This window comes from Pteropus alecto, unplaced genomic scaffold, assembly GCF_000325575.1.
Source record: "Pteropus alecto unplaced genomic scaffold, ASM32557v1 scaffold123, whole genome shotgun sequence".
Classification (NCBI taxonomy): domain Eukaryota; kingdom Metazoa; phylum Chordata; class Mammalia; order Chiroptera; family Pteropodidae; genus Pteropus; species Pteropus alecto.
Genome location: NW_006433950.1, coordinates 3,777,086 through 3,784,377, shown reverse-complemented (window position 1 = coordinate 3,784,377; position 7,292 = coordinate 3,777,086). Strand labels below are relative to the sequence as shown.

At 49.4% G+C, this 7,292-nt stretch overlaps 1 pseudogene; it reads right to left on the bottom strand.

Annotated features, from left to right (window-relative positions):
* Positions 1 to 6,079: 6,079 nt before the first annotated feature.
* Positions 6,080 to 6,198, bottom strand: LOC112477387 (annotated as a pseudogene).
* Positions 6,199 to 7,292: the final 1,094 nt, after the last annotated feature.

The following is a 7,292-nucleotide window of genomic DNA, read 5'->3' as shown; positions in this document are numbered from 1 at the left end:
CAGAAACACCCTTGGAACTGCTGTGAATCACCTGATGAGGAAGCACAGAAATCCAGGTGTCAAGATGTAATTCTGTACTCATACGGATGTATCGATTTAAAATGTATCCAGACTACACGTCGCTTATGGGATATAATATAGCAGACGGCATGCTGTTTTTGAGTTATATAAGGAGAGAGTACACGTAGTTGGATTTGGATGTTAAATGCGGGCTTGATTCTGTCTCTATCGGAACTGAAGTATTTTGCTTTTCTGTGAAAGAAATTCCCTGACTAGAAATTGTGTTTTAAAATTCAGAGAACTGAATTTCTCAACTATCGCATACACTCCACGAGAAGGAGAGCTCGGCTGAGAGGCTGTTTCACAGAAACGATGGAGAAGCCACCACAGAGCAAAGCTCTAGCCTCATGTTATCGTTAATAGGATAAGAATGAAAATACTCTTACCTGACTCACGGCGACGGAGCCCCAGACAAGCGACCGTCTCGTACGGATTCCTGGAGACCCCGAAGTCTGCAATCCTGTTTGCTCAGGGCCAGTTACCTGGAGAAAACAGGGCTCACAGTGACAGTGACGGAAGCCAGTGATTACTGACGGCTTCCTGTGTTTCACGTCCTATAGGGAGCATTTTTATAGAAGCCGTTTTATTTGCCTTCGGGACCATGACTCTTCTCGTCTCGCTGCCGCTGAAACCGAGGCATGAGGATGTTAAGTGCCAGAGACTGGCCCAAGGTCACACAGCTAGGAAGCACAGCACCAGGCTCGTCACGCTAGCAGCCTGGTTCCAGAGCTCCTGCTCTCCGCTCTAGACGGAATGTCTGTGTCCCCACCTCGACACCAAATTCCTATGGTGACATCCTAACCCCAAAGCATTAGTAGGTGGGGCTTTCGAGAGGTGATAGTGGAGTGGGGCCCTCATGAATGGGACTAGTGCCCTTATATCTAAGAGACGGCACAGAGCACCTTCATCACGTGAGGCCGCAGTGAGAAGGTGCCTCCTACGAATCAGAAAGAGAGCCCCCTCCAGATCATGACCATGCTGGCCCACGCTGGCACCTCGATCTCCAGCTCCAGCCTCCAGAACGGTGAGACATAGGCACCTGTTGTTCATAAGCCGCTCAGTCTGGGATATTTTGCCATAGCAGCCCGAACAGACTAAGGCACTCTCAGAAGCACACGCGAAGCCAGGGCTTTCTCTGTGGCCCTGCCCCGCCCCCTCCCCCTCGGGCAGGCTGCTTTATCTCTCTGCATGTCAGTCTCTCCACCTAGGAACTGGGGAGAATGGTCTCTGAGTGGGAACACTGAGCGAAGGCCGTGAAACCGCGCATGGAGGATCGTGCGGCTCTGGAGTGATGGAGGTTTGTAGGTTGGCGCTAATGTAAAAACTGAGATGGGGTGGATAACCGGGCCATGGCCTCCTAACGCTGCCCCCAGAGACAGCTGGTCCCAGAGACCAGCCGACACCTTGTCGTTCCTCCCAGCTGTGCCTCCGCTCCTCCATCAGGCTCTGTAGTCGTGGGCGAGGGCTACCATGCACATTTCCCTTTAATCCTAGAATTTGTTTTTCAGTCAGGGGTGGTTCTGACTTTTCTTTTAATCTGTGAAGTCTTCAAGGAGTGCCCCGACCTACTATTCAGAAAGGGCTGAATCAGTACCGATTAAGGAAATAACCACTGAATCTGTTGACTTAAAAAAAAAAGTGAGTCCCTGCCTATTAGACTCATCGCTTAGATAGCTATTCATCTGTGATAAATTGCCTTAATAAATCCCATCGAGCCCGGGAACTATGAGAATGAGACAGAGTTAAGAATAGAGGGCATTCTTCTCCGGGGAGACAAGACAGCATGATACGCAGTGTCCCGGGATCGTTATAATGCACTTATTGAAATGACGCTGACGCTGGAAAGCTTGTGAAAAAAGGCAGGACACTTTTCCATTCAGCAGGGATAAAGAAAACCAGCTCAGCCTGTTCGCACCGAAAAGGCACATTTTGACACACGGTCGGGGGAAAGAGGGGGCCCTGGGGTCTGGCTGGGATTAGCACCCACCTAACTAGGTGTCTGGAGGGGGTGCTGGACGTTGAGCAGGACTTGGTTGTGGTGGCCTTACGTGATGACATTTGAGAGAAGGCTCACGTCTTGTGGGGTCCAAAGCTCTGAGCTGGAGTCCAGGCTCCAGACGCCTCGTGGGGCTGCTGAGGGCATGGATCAAATTCCGAACAGTACCTTATTAACTGTTGGGAACTGCTTATGAGTGAAAAATGGTCCTGTATTTGATTGATTTTTATTAAGCACCTATTCTGTGCTAGAAACTGTCCTTGGCTCTTGGGGCTGCACACTGGACAAAGCCACAGGGGCTGTGCATCCAGATGGTGGAGACACGTAATAGCAAATAGGTATATAATACGGGAAGGGGAAGGAAGATTCAAGCAGGAAGTGATAGCATCTGATGCGAATTCCCAAAGAATGCATAAAGGAGAAAACTAAAAAAGGAAGCAAGCATTCCTACTTTCCTTTTCAGGGAGAGTCACAGAATCCCTGGTTAAGACTGTCTTTTCCAGTGCATCCTCACGTATGGATGTGGCCTGTTGGAAAAGGATTCGATCGCTAACATTCACACAAATGTCAATGTCATCGCACATTTTAGACGCAACTTTATGTTCAGTTTAACGTACGTCTTATGCATATGATCTCGATGCTTTCGTTATGAAGCTCTTCTGAAAGTTCATCTTAAACATGGGATTCGTTAGGCACAGAGGACTAGTTAATGGCAAGTTGGCGACCATTCCCCCACCCACCCGTCATGTATTCATTAATGGGCTTTCGGTTTTTCCTTGTTCCTGACCATCTCCGAGGGCGCAAAACCCCTGGAGTCATTTAAGAAACATTAAGGTTATAGAGTTTTGCTGCTGGATGGAAAGTCTCAAGTGGTGACGTTGCCATCATCAGGATCATTCAGGGAAACTGGGATGATCTGGCTCCACAATAGACATTGCCAAGGGAACATGATAGGCACCGGGCTTGGGCTGCATGACTTGGAAGCTGCACTCCACGGATGAGAGCTGATGGCTGTCACTGCAGCATCTTGCTTCTGAGCTCAGCAAGCACCGTGATCAGCTCACCTGGTTTTCACCTGGGCAAATGATTTCATTTTTCTGGGTTTCAGATTCCTACTTTGTAAAGTGGGAATAACAATAGCACCCATCTCGGGGGAGTTATAAGGAATAAATGGGCTAAAGCATGCAAATGTTTGATGCTGTACTTGGAACATGAAAAATGTTCAATATGTGTTAATTGCTGCTACTATCCTATCCTTATTATTGCTATTATTAATCACGGTGTAGCGCTTTGCCAACGCGTCTCCTCGTCCTCACGGCACCTCTACCAGGTAGTTCTTCACGTTTTCCAGCCAAGAACCTGAGGCTCGTGAGTGGCTGCAGACTGAGTTCTCTCCACCCCATAGTCCGTATCATTTGAAACATTTCCCTGTTGCCTCACCCATAATAATTAAGATATTTCATGCATGTAGTATTTTATAACTTTTCCTCATTTATGGGTTGCAGTTTATCTTCAAAACATAACTGGGGGGACAATGGCATCGCATTTCGTGGGTACGGAAAGTGAGGGACAGTTTTAGAAGGAAGCGAGATACTTCTCCTACCCACGTACATATTTTTCCTGGCAAGATGCTATTAGAATCTCGACAGGGTCCTTCCAAGCCCTTTGTTGTAGCTGCGCTAACTCTCACAAAGCATTTCGAGCTGTCCTGTGTGCCGGTGTGTTCCTGTAAGCCCGCCCTATGCAGAGGATGCCTCCAGGGGGTGAGCTGCAAAGGCTCAGGATAAGGACCGCTAGCTTCTTCCTCAGCCCTAGGAAATCTTTGGCTAAGGCACTTTGAAATCGTCTCATATTTCCCAAATGATGCTGTAATTCAGGATTTATGTTTTGTCTCGGAGAAGGTACATCCCCAATTTGCAAACCGAGATCCCCTAACCACAAGGTCTGGATCTCTTGTGTCTTTGTTTGGATTTTCTAGCTTAAAAATATATAATGGTAGAGAAAAGTCATTATCCATTTGTCCAAGCCGTAGAACGTACAGCACCAAGAGTGAACCCTAAGGAAACTGTGGACTCAGGATGATAACGACACATCAGCACAGGTCCGTTAGGCATAACGAGTGTACCACTGTGCGGGGGCTGCTGGTAGCGGCGGAGGCTGTGCGCGTGTGGGACAGGGCGTGTGTGGGACATCTCCACAGCTGCCCTTCGATTTCGCTGTGATCCTAAAACTGCTCTAACACCAACAACGACAACAACAACAACAATAAGTCTTTAAAAAAATGAAGACAAAAACTAAAGCCCTAATAGAAGGGAACTTCCTTAACTTGATGAAAAATATCTCCCGAAACCTACATCTGACATCATACTTAACGGTGAGAAATTTGAAACTTTCCCACTAAGATCAGGAAAAAGTGAAGGATGTTCTCTCGTACCACTGTCGGCTATTTGGATACATTATAGAATTTAAAAGGGAGGGAGGAAGGAGGGAGGGAAGGAGGGAGGGAGGGAGGGAAGGAAGTGCTGTGCTCCTCAGAGGTGTAGCACAGTCCTCCGGCTCCGGACAGTTGAATACAGTCCCAGCCCATGTTCGTTTCATAGTAAACCATGAACTAGTTCATACTTCCTCCAAAAAGACGAGGTCATGAATGTGCACATCATGTCTCACTTGCGATCGTTATGTAATTAATTTATGTTAGGAAGAGAGTGCACATCCAGAGGCTGCCATGTGCAGCTTTGTTTTCTTTTCTTTTCTGTTTGTCTGAGAGAGTAATGATGTTTGTATTATTTACCATCTGAAGGCTGGGGAGAAACTCTTTGCCTTGTGAGATTAACGCTGCCTTGTTTCTCACGGGGTCACGGTTCCACCTGGAAAGACGGTGAGGGTGAGGATCGTTTGTTCAGAGTGACCAGCTCCCCTAACTGACGGTTTTGGGCCTTGTCCACGGAGGCATGGCCGTGGGGTGGGGGCTGGGCGTAGGTGGTACTCCGCCCCCAGCAATGACGGCCAGGTGACGATGCGGCCAGCCAGGGCTTGTCCGATCTTCCACAGTTTGTAGGAGAACCTAGGAAACTAGCTCTGTCAGTAACGTCTTCCAATGTTTAAATTTTATCAGTTGTTGCTGTTATTAAAATTTTCGCTTTGAATCGTGAGAGCCACACACAACCTGAGCAGAGGCTGATTTCTGGCGAATAAGTGAGGGGCAGCACGGGCGTGGCCTCTTGCCTGCAGTTGACGGTGCCCTGTGTGGGGCAGATCTACAGAGAACCACGCAAGCCAAACCCACGCTGTTTGTGTCTTTGGGGTTTTGGGGGTGCTACATGCTAAATGAATGAAGCGATGAATGTGAAGTACTAGTTCCAATATCCGAAGGCAAGAACTAAACCCTGGAGGCCCCACCGATCCCGGCCAGCAGAAGCGTTTCTGGGGGTCTCCACAGGAAGCCTGTCCACTCCCTAACCCTCTGCTCACCCCAGTGCCATGCTGCTGGCCAGCTACGCACCGAGCTGTTCCCTGCTACATCCTTGTAGGGGTCTGAGTCGCAGCCTCATTCTGTAAGCCACCCGTTACCAGCATCCCAGGGAAAATGACACGCGAGCCGCTTCCAGACGCCTCTGGCGTGGGGCGAAGCACAGGCCGGCCCTGAGGGGAATGGAATTCGTTCGCTTTCCAGTTCAGCCTTCCTCGAAGGTTCCCCATCCTGCATGCAAAACCCTGCCAGGCCCGCATCATCCGTACGTTCTGTCACCCGGTCAAGTCCCACGCGGTCCTCAGGCCACGGTTTCTAGGCCATCCCGCGGCATTTGTTTGTTGGACGCTCCTGTCCCTGTCAGAGTCTGGGGCCAGCTCAGCACCTTGATCATGTTCTTGGCAAGTTTTCAGCTGAGATCTCTGCAGGCGTGCTGCTGGGGGCGGGGTGTTTTTTTTGTTTTTTCTTTTTTTTTTAGGCGAGGCAACCCTTGGTTGACCTCACAGATTGCAAGGACCTTGTCAGCTTACAATCCGTTATTTTTTTATTTTTTACGCCTACAGCACCTGGTCTCCCTAGGTGGTCTCCCATCCAAGTACTAACCAGGCCCGACCCTGCTTAGCTTCCGCGATCAGACGGGATCAGGCACGTTCAGGGTGGCGTGGCCACAGACGGGTTGCATTTTCTTTGGGCTCTTCTGGACCCAAGATATTTTCTGGCACATAGTAGGGGGTCAAATATTTGCCAGCAGAGACACGACAATGATTAAGAATAGAATGTCCTCGGAGTGGATGCACGCGTACCATGGCAAACCTTTCTGATTTTGCCGCGGGCCGTTCCCCGCAGAACAGCGGGATGAGGCAGGCATCGGGGGCTGACAGTTCCCCGTTCCTCTGTCTTCTTCCTTTCTCGTCACAGAAGCAGGAGAGAGGGTGCGGGAAGAACAGTGCGGGAACTTTTCTCCTTCCCGTTATCCGGGCCGTCGATGGGGCTTAACACCCAGCCTCCTGCACAATGGCGCCTTCCGCAAACCCCCGGCTACAGGACTCCAGTTCTTCAATTAAATATCAGCGCAGCAGATCTGGACGTTATGTCCCCTTCGGCTGACCACTGGTCGGACGGGAGGCAGGCCTGGCGGGAGGGCTAGGAGCGAACCGGAGCGGGGAGGGGCGAAGGCACGCGGGAGGGGTCCGTGCGAACTTCTCCCCCGCTCCCCTCCCGCTTCCAAATCATAAATTAACAGCAGTGGACCTTGTTAAGTGCAGCTTCACAAATTAATATGAAATATAGTGCTTTTTCATAAGCTCGAGAACCAGATTTAAAAGCATATTGGTGTTTGTACACAGCAGGCCGTAATGATCCATTATCCTGCAGACAGAGGCGCTCGCAGCAACACATAAAGAAGATGCAATTGGGCCATCTGCTTTGATTTCCGCAGCGTCCCCAGAGAGCCTGGGGAGGAGCTGACAGTCCTCTCCATCTGCCCTTACATTATCAATTACAGTTGAATTATGCCGTGCGCTGGAGGGCTGGCAGATACGGATGGGAGCTGGTGGCACCTGAAAAATATAGAAGAAAATCCATATGTTGGGAGCCAGCTGTTTATTTACAAGTCCTTGACATATTTCCTCACTTTCTCGGCTGTTGCCTTTTTTAAGATTCCTAGAGACATTTCGGTTTAGTGTGAACTCGAGAAGAAATTAGGTGTAACAGCACAGCACCACGCGAATAATATTTCAGTTTCCTTTTCTTACAGTTGAAATGCTC